Source organism: Mytilus galloprovincialis, chromosome 3, assembly GCF_965363235.1.
Source record: "Mytilus galloprovincialis chromosome 3, xbMytGall1.hap1.1, whole genome shotgun sequence".
Classification (NCBI taxonomy): Eukaryota; Metazoa; Mollusca; class Bivalvia; order Mytilida; family Mytilidae; genus Mytilus; species Mytilus galloprovincialis.
The window spans coordinates 28,796,916-28,811,290 of NC_134840.1; positions in this window are offsets into that span (position 1 = coordinate 28,796,916).

Here is a 14,375-nt window from a genome sequence, read left to right on the forward strand (position 1 = left end):
TCAGTTAAGAGTTATTTAGCCACGACAATAGTTGTGCTACCTTTACATTTTCCCTTTGAAAAAGTTAAGAATGAGATGCTCTTGAGTAAAAAAAAATGACAATACGCTGCAACAGTATACTTCTAGTAAGAACATTTTTATTTTGACTTCCTTTACATTTTATTAAGGGGTGTGTCACTTCAATATATGGATATGGATTGCCAGCTGGAATATGCATGAATCTATTATTAACGTTTTCTTCAGCCTTAATTTTTGTGTCTGTTCAAAGTAGCACGTTCTCAAATCCGTCCGAAAGTGTCTTTCTAATACAACATAGGGTACATATAACGTGTTGTCGTTCTCATATGCACATGATATTTGTCACTGGACGTTAAACTCTAAATCGTCAACATCATCCGATTGGTTCTTTTCTTCTATTACTGAATCATCTGTTGTTTACAAATCAGTCTAAAGAAGTAAACGGAAAGGAGCGAATGCAGCTACATTTGGTTATTTTAAGTTTTAATTCATTTTATTCCGTTTAGTTCCTTTCTACATAAGTGCAGAGGAGAACTGCAGTTGTCCTCATGTAAACTTTTAGCATTTATTACCAGTATGAGTACATAGCAATCCGTTACTGTTTCAACACCCAGGGGTGTTTCATGTCTTTATTCTCAAACAGTTATTATTTTTTTTCTATCTTTTTTTATTAATCACTTCCTACTGTCCTTATCTATTATTCTATATATTCTGTGTTTCCATCCAGATTCTCGTGTATACAATGAGGGTCCGGATTGGGAGTGTTGTTTATTTCTATATTCTTTAAATTGTCTGTTACTTTTCTCTACATTTTATTTTATCTTACTCATTATTATTTCTTTATTCTTTATATATTCTAGCATCCCAATATATTTTACTTACTGATGTTTAGTTACATTACGACGTTTATCTCTGATTTATATACTGGTTAATACCAATTTAGATACAAATAAGGGTCATTCATGACAACCTAAAAAGAATCCACATGATATATGCGACCATTCTTGGATGAAATCAATATGTATAGATTATAACATGCCCTTTTCTATATTAGCCCTTGTATCATCCCGAGACTCCCATATCGGCCTCGAGGCTTTAGTCGAGGGCCGATATGGGTCGAGTGATGATACCAGGGCAAATATGGAAAAAAAATATAATATAATCTTTAAGCTCTTTATCACATATTTAAGTGTTGCAGAAAAGAGGGAAAAAAAGTTCAATTATAACAATCTATTGAAACATAACAGGTAAATCTTAAAAATTTATCCGTATCCGTAACAAATATGTGATAAGATATAAGTGACACATAGCTGAGAGGGTGATAGAGCAGATTGGGTCCCGAGAAAACATTGTCAACCGCGGCGAAGCCAAGGTTGACAATGTTTTTTCGAGGGATACCGATCTGCTCTATCACCCTCTCAGCTATGTGATATTTGATTTATTATAATGAATGTCCTATCATCATTTTCTTTACCAGATGAGTTTTATTATAAAGTATGTTCTATGTAGTCACGTACTTGACAGCGTAACGGGTATTTAAAAAATCACCAGAAGTGAAGTAAATAGACAATAGTAGTGCATTGACTTGACATATAAACGATACAAGGATTAACCCAAAACGGGAAAAAAGCTCTGCTATCAAGAAAAAAAATATTTTCAATTGTTGTTATTTTGTTATTGTTATTTATTTTATTTAAATTTTGGGTAAATACCCCTTTCAAAAGGCCTCATATCTGGCTGAGAAATATACATCACAATGAACATGATGAAATGTTACACAGTACATCACCAGTTGAAACCCATCGATGGTGAACGAATGCGTGTAATATCAACAATAAGCATAACACACAATGATTTATAGGTTTTAAAGTAAAAATATTAACAAGTGAAATACGTTTTTCCAACAATTGTAAAAGAACTAAGTTTGAGTCGTTCCACGCTTCGTTGTATAGTAAATTAGAACTTTAAGCATTGTCTATAAAATAACTTGATGTAGATTCAATTCATTGTCGTTTAAACTGCCGATTTTGGATTGGTCTAGCCGAGAGGGTGACATTCCAAAAAATTGTCACCCGCTCAGCCATGTGATAGAGTAAATTAACACCTTCGTATTAGGCAATCAAAATTTGGCATTTTAACATGATGTATAATAATACTTTAATATTACACTTTTTTATATCAGTTTTCAATATTCATGGCCTAAATTTATTGTTCATGTCAGTGTTTCCGTATATATTTTGTTTCATTGCTCATGTGTTGTTTCCGTATATTTTAGCCACTCGTCTTAAGCCTACCCATTTGATACGATAACACCCCATACAGCAATAAAATTATACTTTTATTGCCATTCATAACTCTTAACAGACCAATTAACAGACCGGGTTTTATACATCCGACCCATTAACAGACCAGGTTTTAAATAAAGATTGATTTATGTCACCAAAATACAGATTTTTGTGTAGATTTTTCACACAATGATATCAATTTGGTTGACAAACATAATGCCTGTCTTTGTTCGATGTTCAAAATATCGCATGCAAGTAAATTCAACCAACGTGTCTTTTTGTGTACATTCTGTGTGTGTAAAATGTGTATAAATTTATTGATGAGTAACACGCCTTTTCATTTTATAGATCGTACATCGAAGCTAGAAAAATAATAATTACACCACTGGATTCAGTACATTGAATTGTTTTGTTAGACATGAATAATTTTTATGATAAACATATAATTAAAAAGTTATACAATGAAACATGCAGAATTTCCAATGATTTCCTCGATAACACCTGATTAACAGACTTTAGCCAACCCGATTAACAGACCCACCGCCGATATAGCCACATACTCAATATAGATTAACCGACCAATCTCTCGGTTAGCCGAGTGTCGGCCGTGAGTACCGAGCCACGTTAAATGGATATCACATAAAACAATCCAACAGTAAAAGTAATCATTTAATAATAGAACAAAGACAAATGAAAGAATAATATAACACATTGTTAAGATGATAAACAACATCAGTACGCAGCATCTATACATCAAGACCATCATGTATTATTTGTGAAGTTGATACGGAATATTTATCAACAAGGTCTTGGTACCTTCCGATGAAGTGCAATCATACATAAATTAAGACTGATTTGTGCATCAGAAAGGTATATAATTTAACAAGAAAATAGATATAGTATAGAATATAGGCATATTTAAATTGAAAGATCAAAAATAATGTAATACAATTGTGAAACTTCAAAGTCAAATAGACAAAATGATCTTTCTGCTTTAAAATGAATTATTGATAAGGAAACATTTTTATTAATATTTTTAAATCTCAGAATAAGTTTTAAGATTCTACGGAAGCCGATAAGGTCCATTAAAAAAATAATATGACGTAATGTCGTAATTTCGACTTGCAATCATAATACATACTATTTTTTATATATATAGCGATGTCGTTAAACGACATAAGGATGTCGTTATTACGACATAGCGATGTTGTAATTACGACATGGATCAATCTCCGTACAGCGCTCGTTTCCTTTCCGTATATTTAGTAATCTACAATAAAATGACACTCATCACCGCCTGTTCTTATATTATTCTGCTCATTATTAGTCAACGATATGTTCTAATTATTCAAGCAATTTACTTTGCAATGACTACAAAGATGATAAATTTTAATATATACAGCCTCCTCCATTAATAACTGCTGTTTCCTTTGAATCTTAAATAAGCAATAAGATAAAACAAATATTTGCGTTATAACGCAAACCTTTCGCAAATGTTTGCGTTATAACGCAAAGGTTTACGTTACTACGCAAAAGTTTGCGTTACATAACGCAAAGGTTTGCGTTAAAACTCAAAGATAGGAAGAAAAATAAAAATAAGAAATGTGTGGCGCTAAGTTTTACCCTCGTTCGACATTCCATCATTCCGCAAAAAAAACCTTTATACAGACTTTTTTTCCTAAACGCCTTTAGATATTTGGCTGATTTTTGGTATGTGAGTTAACCATGATGAGTTCCAGATCAAGTTTAAGTTTCGTTCCGTTCCGCTTGTTTTTACCGAAATTAAGGGTTTAAGACTTTTTGGAAAATTGTTGAAAATCACAGTTATACGTACTTTTTTTTCTATACGCCTTCAGATTTTAGCTGATTTTTTAAATGTAAGACAACCATCATGTTTGTGTTCACATGTGTTGTTGGAATTGCAAAATTTTCAACTTTTTGAGACGGGGCCATTCCGCGTGTTGTCCGGACACATCTAGTTAACTTTTATTTTTATTATTTGCTTGTTTTTTTTTATACTTTGGCTTAGATTGTTTACTTAGTTTTTTTTTTCTACTTCGAATTTCCTATTTACGTACTTGTATTTTTTACTTTTACTTTGATTATTTTCAGGATATCTTGTATTAATTTTTAAAAGTTATATTGAAAATAAATTTACACACAAAAAATATCGTCTGTCCTAAAACAAAAGAACTTGATTATCAAGAACAATGATGATTAATGGCTCTTATTTCTGACGCAATTGACAGATAACTATGTTTTCTGTTGAGATTAAATGTCTGAAGATGATGTTGAGATGCTGTTATTGTATAATCAGTAGTATAATGACATCATTTGAAGGACAAACTGATGATCAAGTAACTTTTTATAGCATTATGTGTTTAACTTTAGCCTGAAATAAAAAATATGAGTAATTTTTAGGTTCATCACAAATCCATTGGTCACTTGAGTGCAAGTTTCGTCTTCATAAACTTCAGAAGGTTACGTTTGCAATGGTGAAATATATATTTATTGCAACAGAAACTGATTTGATGGCTCAACAATAATCCATATTAATTTCGAGAAAATTCATAGATTAGAACAACGTGACAATTTCAATGAAAATTTTGAGATATCATATATCTCTGGCAGATTGCTTTTAAAATAAAAAATGTAATATTTGCAGTCTCTTTTTTACTGGGTTATCTTTTAAAATATAAAAACTATATAAAAAGTGGAGCATATTGCATTCTATGCTTTATTTATTAACTTAAGTGTATGATCTAGAAAGGCATTTGCATGGAAGCAAACAAGAGAAAGACATGCACGATAACAGAACTTGACATTATGTCCTTATTGCAGGCATCAAAGCAGCAGATAATGGACGAAGTATCATAAATGGTGATAAAATATTTGGTGCTATATTATAATAGTGCTATTGTGCTAATATTAAGGAGTATTGTCCTCTGCAGTATATCGTATTGCACTCACAAGCTCGTGCTATATGATATAACTGCGCAGGACACTATGCCTCCATATTAGTAATATTATTTTTTTTTATTTTCATGTCATGATGTCGAATTTGTAAATAGCTTGACATCACCAAATACGGGTACATAAAGCTTGATATACGGTGAATGTTATATAGAAGGTTGTTATAATATAGGGTTATTGCATGAATATTGGGGAATATTGTCCCGAGTAGAATTTTATATTGCATGAGCTTGCGAGTGCAATATATGTTCTACGAGGGACAATATTCCCCAATATTCATGCAATAACCCTTTTATTGTATAGCAATATAATATTTAAAAGTAAAAATTGGTTTAATTTTGTCGTTGATGACGTCATGAATTTTGAAGATTTATTGCACTAGTGCAATATTAGAATTTATTGCACGCTAACTTTTGGTTACGTTCTGTGGGAAATATTATATTGCTATACAATAATTAGAATTATTTCAAGTGTTATTTATCATAATAACATGAATTGGAATCAATCTAGTGAGGCTGAGTAGCATTAAATAACCTATGATAACTACAGGTCACCGAACTGTCTTGAAGAAAGAATATAGAGCTCAAACAGTTTTGCAACATGACAGCACATATGTACAAAATACAGGGGAAAACACGCACAGAACGAGCTGGGAAAATTGAGCATAAAGCATATTGTAAAGTTAGGGTAAATTTGGGTATACTAGTAATCATATTTTGTGAATAAGATACTACCAAGGAAAAAGGTATACTTTTTACTCCACCTCGGCCCGTATTTTTATATATTTCATAGGAAACAAATAACGCAGCTATCAGACATAAAATTTGTAACATTTAATGAGGGGTTGTTCTTATGGGCGATATCTTTTTGCGCCAAAAAGTAACTCATTTGCGCCACAACTTATTTGCGCCAATACTTCTTTTGCGCCAACTAATTTTCAAAACCATAGGTATCATTTGCGCCAATAAAATAATCATCTAATGGCACCAATTCTATTTATTTTTATTCATATATAACAACTAAATCATTGACTAGGTACCATCAGCAACTGCAAACAATCCTCTTACATTGTACAAAGAAATTTTAAATTAGCCTCGCATCCTAATAAAATCATCCCGCTTTCTGGATCGTTACACAATACAAAGTCATCATCTTTGTTTGTAACAACACCAATGTTATACAATTACTGTCTTTTGATGAGGTAAATATGCAGTTTTGTTGACTTTTGAAAAATGATATTCACTGAGGCCGACGGCCGAAGTGAATATCAGTTTTTCAAAAGTCAATTAAACCCCATATTTACCGAAACAAAAGACAGTAATTGTTTTATTCCATATTCCGGGAGAAGAAAATGTATTTGATGACAAACATGTGTCCAAAACAAATTGTACATGAAATTTTTTACCATAACGTTGCATGTAAAAGCGCTTGACGTTTAGCGCGGTGAATAACACTTTCTCAGGTGAATATGCTTTTTTATTCAAAATCCCATTCATATAGAAAAACCTACTAAAATTTAATCAATATGGAATAATATACAATTACTGTCTTTTGATGAGGTAAATATGCGGTTTTATTGACTTTTGAAAAACTGATATTCACTGAGGCCGACGGCCGAAGTGAATATCAGTTTTTTCAAAAGTCAATAAAACCCCATATTTATCGAAACAAAGGACAGTAATTGTTTTATTCCATAGTCCGAGAGAAGAAAATGTATCTAATGACAAACATATACCAATTTTTTTTTTTTACATGAAACATTTTACCATAACGTTGCATGTAAAAGCGCGTGACGTTTAGCGCGGTGAATAACACTTTCTCAGGTGAATATGGTTTTTTATTCAAAATCCAATTCATATAGAGAAACCTACTAAGATAATACCAATATGGAATAACATCCAATATTGTGTGAAATTCTTCTTGATTTTTAGGTTGAGCCGGATGCAGTTTTCTTCTCTCTATATACATTGACTGACGCACATATTTTAAATCTTTCTTTTCTAAATTTTCTTTTTTAATTTTGAAGAGCTCTGAATTTATTATTTTTGAAGGTCGCCCTGACAACATATCGGTTGCTTTTGTTTTGCACGAAATTCTTTCTTTCTTTTTACAAATGAAAATATGGTATTTTATACTGCCAAAATATGCTATGAAATTTTAATAAAGCGAAAATGTATTTTATACTCATGATAGTTGACTTGTATTTGTATTATAATTTTAAGAAAAATTGTTTTATAGTCTCTCAAAACTCTTTGTAGAGTGGCTCTTGTTGTTAACTTGTGTTTTAAAAAGCTGTATATTTCATATGTACATGTAACAAGTCACGGTGTCTTGTCTTGTCTTGTCTTGATAGGTAAAACATGTACAGGTATGATATAGGTAAACAATATTAACAGGTAAATGTGGCGCAATTTCATTTCATTGTTATAGTACCTCCGTGAAATTGCAACTAATTTTTATATTAGACATCCCAAAATAGTGGCTAAATACACTCGGCAGGAATATATATCTACCTTTTTATAAGAAGACCACCCTACTCCCATGTTTGTATGCGTGTCTTTTTGATTTTGATTTTTTTTTAATCCTACAAATATGTGGAAATTCCCAGTACAGAAGAGCATTGTTTATGATAATTGGTTTATTTCACAAGAAATCGAAAAATCCAATTAGTTTACTTTTCAAGTGTTTCTACGAAAATGCATTTGTATCAATTATAGTCCTCAATAGGGAAATTTTGGTTTCTAAGTCCTGTGAATTCATCACCCAACTTCCGTAACTCGTGCCAAAACGTGAGTACGTGTTAAGTGAAGCGTTGATTCTTTTTTTCAATGAGCACATGTGTATGCAATGACCTTCATCAGTTACACTCATTTGAATTTTCTCAAAATCAACTTTTTCCCCCATCATTTCAGATGTCTGTCTGTATGACATCTTACTTGTGGTTCCTTTCGAATCCAAATTTACTTAGAAGGGAAATCTGAATAAATAATCACGAAAAAAAATAGCTTCTATATGATTAAAATTTATTTTGGATATTTTATTTGTAGGTAAAATACTGATTCCCAAAATAAACTTAGTTTACGACAAACAAGCCTTACTAATGTAGGGAAAACAGTAGTATTACATTTTCCTAGCATTAGGTTGGCCTTTTGTGTACCCAAGACAGGTGAAGGAAGTCAAAATAGGAGCGCCGTGATTGGATGTAAGGGTACAATATATTTTTTTATTTATCTATGAATAACTGCAGTGTTTATATTTACAATATAAATTTTAAAACCTATTGAAATATTTTCTAGAGAATTATTCGAAAAGGCTTTCAAAATTTTATAAATTTACTGCAAAATGACAGTGGGCATGGATAACATAAACAAGCTCCGTTGGAAATTGGTCATGATACTATTTGGCTTCAATTTTTAAAATAGAGTAATAAAGTACTAACACAACACATAACTGTTTTATCCATGTTTTTGTTATAAAAAGTGGTAAAATTAGAAAATGTTAGTATTGTCGCCTATGACAGAATAAATAGTACCGTTTTCCCTGTATGTGTGCGGTTTGATCGAAGTAGATTACAGAGTGAATACTGACGGCTGCGCATCACTCCGATCAAGCAAGTCTTATCTCTTATCGCTCATGTCTCGTGCGAAGAAGCCAGAAATACCCATTTGAAAGTTTGAATTGATTCAGCCAGGCATCATGTCCTCCAGCACTAGAGCACTAAGGCAGTTAACTTTTGCAAATTTATTTAAAATTTAAAATATGGATAACAATTTAATGAATATGGATAAATGACATTTAATGCGATTACACTTGAGTGAATTGTTCAAATGAAGTCTAAGTACAACGACCAAAGGTGAAATTTGGGTCTCTTTGGAATAAGTCGGTGATCACGTAGTTCCTTCATATCACGACTAATCAGAGTGATAACATGTTATGATTTATAAATAACCAATATGCTCTCACTCCCTATTATTTTTAGTTAACGATTTATACTACATTGTCAACATTTACTCGTTTCTTTTAGGTTTGTTTTGTTAATTTACTGACGAGAATATAACAGGACGAAGGTTGATATTTTTTAACCCCGCTCCTATTCCTATAACAATAAGATGTGGTATGATTCTAGGCGGCGTAGAAAGCATGATGTACTTGTCCTAAGTCATATACCACGCCAGTTGATGGCTTATGTCGTACCATACAATTGTTTGTAATTTTGGAGAATTGAGTGTTGTTGACAGATGGCAAATCTTTTATTGTTTTTGCTTAATCCGTTGTAATCTTCATTAAACAGCACAGCAAAGTTAGATTTGTAAATTTTCGGAAGCAAATTTTTGTTCTCCCCTGTCCGGTTTTCGAACTCATGGTTCAGAGTGGCTTCAAATCACCTTGCACTATGTCCGGCGCGCTATATAAATCTAGATGACACTATTTTTATATCCTAGTCAACCCTTGGTGAAAGTGCAATATTCGGGATCACTGGCCTAATGTCAGACAATCAATCATATAATCATATAAATGTATCATTAATCTTATCTTTAATGGTTTACTTATTCACTTAATATTATTTTTTTGAAAATAAGATATTTCATCAATGAATCTTGTGAATGAAATTTCGGTTAATTCTATTCATACATATACATGTATGTTTAACCCAGACACCCCATGCGGTTACAGTTATAATAGATAACACAAGATGTAAAACTCCTTTTCACTCGAGCTATCAAGCATCATTTCCCGCTTAATCGCCCGTCTGAAAACAAGAGATCATAGTTACCATTCAACCAAACTTCTATTGATTAGCATTGAAGCAAGGTTAGCGGTCTTACAACTAGATTTTACAAATAAATGCTCAAACATATCTGTATGTATGTATTTATTTAACAGTGTATATCTTATGTATCTTAGGTTATGACAGTTTCAAACAGTCTAACCTTGTGATGACAATCGAGGAAGCATCTTGTTCATGTAACATCTTCTACCTTTTGAGAACTACATATAGCCTTTGCGACAGTAATTACCATTATGTATCAAATGTAGAACTAGATCTGGATTCGCCACATTAACATTTTTTTTTAATCTGTTCTGTACTACATTTTCAAAGAATTTCTGTGACGATAATTTTATTCTGTTGCGTTATAATCTGTCTGAATTCCAGTTTTGTCATTTACCATATAAAGGCAAACTATATATCATTATTCGGTATTTTCTATTTTAATTGTTTGGTGATAAAAAAAAATATCTTGTGATACATGTTCACATGAGAGAAAGGTCATTAATTCTTTTTATTTAGATTTTCAAAATTTCATAAGAATGTGGCTTGATAATTACTTTTTCCTTCATTTGACCATTGCATGTACTATTCTATCCTCTTTTGTATGGATAATTATGTCTATAAAAAAGTCTTGAAAAAGGGAACGACACTGTTATATATTTACATAGCCGACAAAATATGTTTTATGTCCTTAACCCCCACCCCGACACATATATTTGAACAAATGGGTTATATTAGTGAATAGTAATAGAGCCTTTCCAAAATACAGTGAAAAGTGCTTTACTAAAATGTTACGATAAAAAATAATAATTTATCACTGATTATACTCAAAATCAGCCCCGCTTCTACATTGGAGTAAGGTCACATTTGCTCCATAAAACCTCAAGAAAATTTCGGATCAAAAAGTATTTGGAGAATTGGAGGTTGATAATGCCGTTATGGAACAATGATTATAGGATAGTTTACAATGCACATGTATTATTCGGATAAGACCAGTATAGCGCAGCACTAGTAACAGCTACGGATTTACCTTCAGCCAATAGCTGTTTTACCTTTTGATGTATCTGGCAGCAGTTCGTAAATCATCATTATATTTCTATAAGACACCAATTTCGAACATAATTGTTTCGAGTACCTGTTCTTAAACACAGGAAAGAACACTATCTAAAGGCATATCACAAGTGTTTACCTCACCAAGGTCAAGTATGTAAAGCTTTTACTACTGTACACAGGAAAAAAGAAACAAATGTGTATTGCCCCTCATGCTGAAACTCAGACGTTTTAGAAAGAAGCTGATATTATCCTTTAACTTCCTTTAACAAACATTAATTTCGTTTACACAACAATTAGAAGACTTTTGAAACATTATCTTCTCGTAGTGGTTATTGTCTTGTTATGCCTTTAACATAGCATGAAACTGACTTCGTTACAAGACTTGCATGTTTCGCAGATCTAAACTATGCATTCACTGTTGCACCATCAGACATTTGCGTGTAGATGATGGAATCTCAAAGAGCACAAGGGAAAAATTCAGGTATCATTAAAATCATGATTGGAAACGCAAGCTCTGAAATATCATATCAACGTTAATATATATATTCCCTATGCCGGCGCTTCTGGAAAATTGCTGCATAAAAATGGAAAGTTCACAATTGACAGGTGCAATCAATTTGTAAGCGTAAGTCAATTTATGGGATAGACTTAATTGTGTCTGTTGTTTCATTTGTTTCACCTCCAAATACAAAGTCCCCAAACTTTTAATTATTTAGTGAGATAATACTTAGAGCAAAAAGCTTATAAATGTTTACAGTATGATAATACTAGTAGCATCAAGTTTATGAGAGTTCAATATTTTACGAAATGGTGCTTTGCGGGTTGATGTGAAAACATAATCAACTGCTTCCAGCTGGTATGGCATTCCTTTTCGTAACATTATCGCATGGCATTCCCGCGTCAAAATTTAACTTAACTGACAACTTATAGTGAAATATCATTTCACTACGTAACTTTCAGTAATGATTGAACAAAAAAAAAAATCATATTTTATTTTTTTTATATCACGTGGCTTATAATCTATAATTGTTTTAAAACAATTAATCAAATATTAAAATGTTAACCGGAACAAACTTCTTTAACCAATATAAGATTCTATTTTTGAATAAATGACGTGTATTTTTTGGTGCTAAAACTCTCCCTCTAACATTTGAAATTGGTTTTACGGTACAAAACTGCCAAATAATAAACGAAAAAGAAATGTAAGAAACAATACTGACTTGGGACAGACACATACACACTGTGGCGGGGTTAAAGTAGTTTGAAGGTAGCAACCTTTCTCGCAAACATGGGACAGTGGCGTAACAGTACAGCATAAGAACAAACTATAAACATCAGTTGAAAAAGGTTGTAAATCATTAGATTGATACAAATAGAAATACATCTAAAAATGGATGGGTACTTATATATCCCCACAACAAAAACAACAATTTTAAAGACAGATCCAAGAGAACTTGCAGTTACTTACAGCTAGTTCAGGCCAATAACAACTAATAAAAGACGGCATGCGTCTCAGTTATGAGTTAGAATTTCCATTTGGTATCGCCTCTTTTTTTATGCATGTAGTTAGTTACAGAGAAAGAAAATCCCCGTATACCAACCAACAACTACTTGTATTCATCTCTTGTCTTTAAATGTTTTCACAAATTAATAATCAACCTTTAGCAGAGAAAAGGTAAAATACATTTTCAACTTACAAATGCCAAGAAAAACAAAAAAAAACTTTTTAGGTTAATTTCAGCGGAGAAATATGTCTTCAAGTTTAAGGTCTGTCTATTGCTCTAATGTACTTATCCTACTAGAATACTTGATAAATTTGATTAGAAAATCTTTTTTGTTTGTTTAATAATTTCGTTGTTTCTAAAGATGAAAATCTAAAACAAGGAACTTTTTTTTTTATTAAGAATATCCATTATACATTTTCAATTTAAAAGAACGTTTTATACAAATTAAGGGAGTTTATATCATATGATTGAAACAAGTGTTACACAGATTTACATGTTTTACACCTTTCCATAAGGTTCACGTTCGCTTATATCGTGAGCGGGGTAAAATCGGCTATCAGTTTTATCCAGAATCTTATGCGACCGTAAACGGCTTTTATTGGTATAAATATTGATTTTGTTATCAGTAAATTAAAAGCTAACTAAATATTACTAGTATGTTATATACATATTCATGGATCTACAATCTGTCGATACCTGTAACTTGGCATTGCACAAGGTCATGTTTTTCTCTGACTGTTTATGACGTCTTTACACTAAATCCATTGGATGTTGGATGTGTACGGATTGATAGTTTGGTCTTAGATGCAAGATTTTTTTTATTAGTTGTTAGTGGCTTTGAACTAGCTGTCAGATAACTGCGAGTACTCTCAGATCTGTTCATTGCGTCTTTTTGTGTCGGGATGTATAAGTACCCGGCCACACCACTTGTATTTTTGTCCATCTGATGAGTTAAGCCTTTTTCAATTGATTTTTATAGTTCGTTCTTATGTTGTACTGTTATACCACTGTCCCAGATTAGGGGGAGGGTTGGGATCCCGCTAACATGTTTAACCCCGCCACATTATTTATGTATGTGCCTGTCCCAAGTCAGGAGCCTGTAATTCAGTGGTTGTCGTTTGTTTATGTGTTACATATTTGTTTTTCGTTCATTTTTTTACATAAATAAGGCGTTAGTTTTCTCGTTTGAATTGTTTTACATTGTCTTATCGGGGCCTATTATAGCTGACTATGTGGTATGGGCTTTGCTCATTGTTGAAGGCCGTACGGTGACCTATAGCTGTTAATGTCTGTGTCATTTTGGTCTTTTGTGGATAGTTGTCTCATTGGCAATCATATCACATCTTCTTTTTTATAGGTTTCTTTTAACTTAATTGACCTCCAGAGCAACGATATACAATGTTATTTGCCAAGGAATTCGTATGTTTGTATGAAAAGCTTAAACTTATTTTTAATACATGTAAATGTCATTATATTGCAAATCATCTCTGCAATCGGAGAACAATTATAGTATGGTCCTATTTCAAGACACTTCTAATCTGAAATAAATTCTTTAATCTCCATTTAAGGTATGGGCCATATTCTTTTTCTCTCACCTGAAATCTAGTAATTAAACAAAAAATAAGCTAATGCGTTGACTTTAAGCCTCTTTAAATTCTCAAATAGAGTAACAAATTTAATCTAAAATTAATTACCAAGAACTTGAATTATCTGACCTGGTTAATAGGCAGTTCTTATGACGTAAACTGATATCAGAGTCGACGGTTTTAT